Genomic DNA, 2,098 nt, shown 5'->3' with positions numbered 1-2,098 from the left:
CTGTATCAATGTTATTGTTGGTTTCTTTCTCAGAGCCCCGCACCTGGATGAAGGGAGGGAATCTGTGGGTAATTTTTTTTTCAATATGAATAATGAAAGGAGGATTAACGTTTAAGCCGTATCTATTTTGAAGTCGAGAGTCTTCTATTTTATGAGAATCCAGAGAAGATCTTTTAGGAGGAAGTGGGCTTCTCAGAGTGGAAGAAAGATTCTTCTTGCGGTTTCGATATATTATGTCCCGCACCTTATCAGCGACATCGTCGCTGCCACATATCTCTTTAGACAGAGGCGATTCCTGGGTTGTTTTATCAGGAGTTTCGTCAATTGTGACATCCATAGTTGAACGAAAATGCACGTGCAGTGATGCCAGAATTGAGACGCGAGCAACATGCAACCGAGGTGGAGGGGATAACACACACAAGGTTGCTCGCGTCTCAATTCTGGCATCACTGTGCACGTGTTGTGCTAAGTGTGTAAATTTATTACGCAGCGTGTGTCGTGGAAAGACAATATGGCCGAGGCGCACTTACGTGTCGACGCAAGACCGGCACGGCGGGCCAACAACGCACGGAGAGAAATACTTTGCCGTACTCGGGCAGCAAGCAAATATGAATAGCACAAGAAGCAAGCGTCTATGAAATTCCACAATGCAACTCGCGGATTCTCTTTATGATGCAAGCACGCAAGCACCAAAGCAAAGCACACAGAAAACGATGCTCACTCACGAGAGAGCAGGTAGAAGCCCCACTCGCTTTACGGTCGAGATACAACCTTAGAGCATATATACCTGGAGAGGGAATTGCCTATGTTTCCATGGATTGAAATTGTGTCTAAAATGTGTGCGAGAGAGTAAGGTATAGATTTCTAATCGTTCTCTATGCGCATGCGTTAGCGACGATTTATCGAGTATTAAATCGAGTTGTTGCAGGTTTGCAGAACTATTTCTAACAGTCCGTGTAAAATCAAAATAAATTAGTAAAATATCATTAATTTAATATAAAAATGCCTTGCATATATTGCGTGCTGTGCGGCAATCGCGATAAAACGGTTTCCTATTATGCGTAAGTAAATGTAACTTTTTGTGTCTATTTATATTGTAGAGTTTATTATGTGAATTTTAGGTTAGATTTTATGTGAAGTTAAAAAAACATATTATAATTTTTTACATTGTAAGTTATAAAATTAATTATTTTTCTTATTAACAGATTTCCAAAAAAGAGGAAACTCGCAAACAATGGCTAACATTTTGTGAAATTGATGAACACGTTCTTAATACTGTCACGAAATTATGTTCAAATCATTTTCAAGAAAAAGATATTATGAAGAAAGTTAAAGGCTCCTGTTTAAAACCCAATACTGTGCCATCTCTTCGTGGAAAGAAAAGAAAAATATCTCCAGAATCGGATTCTTCTATCAGTGAAGTTTATTGTAGCGCAAAAAAGAAATTACACTTTGCTATTAACAATGTTGATTACAATGCATCAATAAAAGATAATAGTGATTACTGATTTTATACCTGTTTAATTGAAATTAATGAAAATAAATTAATTAATTGACGATTAATGATCTTCTAAATATCTCTGCGATAATTGATAGCCAATTTATAATGCAAAGTATCGAAAATGCTCAGTTGAATTGCCACACATCTGCAAACGATGATCTTCAATCATCTTGTGGCATCATTGAAACACTAGCTTCAACTACGAGACTTGAAAGATCATCAAAAGAAGGAAATGGTAATCTATCTCCAATAATAAAAATTTTTTGTTATGTTTCCGATTCTGTTTTTAATGGTAGAAGAATGACTGAACATATAATACAGCAAAATTTATTTGATAATCATAGAACTGAACTTATCAAAAGTATAATTGAAATATATATAAATATACGTTTATTTCATGAAGCCAAGTGCGCTACCAATGCAGTACATAAACAATATATTAGACATAAATTTGCAAAATTAATTCTATTTAAACACCAATAAAAATTTAATAAATATTATTTTTTTTATTATATATTGTTTATCAAAATTATCGTATAGGTTTTCATCACATGTTTTTTATATATAACATTATATATAATACTATTTTATAATATG

General features: G+C 34.3%; 1 pseudogene; it reads left to right on the top strand.

Moving 5' to 3' along the window:
- The first annotated feature begins 548 nt into the window (after positions 1-548).
- Positions 549-1,508, top strand: LOC115235246 (annotated as a pseudogene).
- Positions 1,509-2,098: the final 590 nt, after the last annotated feature.

The sequence above is a fragment of the Formica exsecta genome, unplaced genomic scaffold (assembly GCF_003651465.1).
Source record: "Formica exsecta isolate Colony F162 unplaced genomic scaffold, ASM365146v1 scaffold1090, whole genome shotgun sequence".
Taxonomy (NCBI): Eukaryota; Metazoa; Arthropoda; class Insecta; order Hymenoptera; family Formicidae; genus Formica; species Formica exsecta.
The sequence above is the reverse complement of the archived record's forward strand: the minus strand, read 5'-3'. Positions and strand labels throughout refer to the sequence as shown.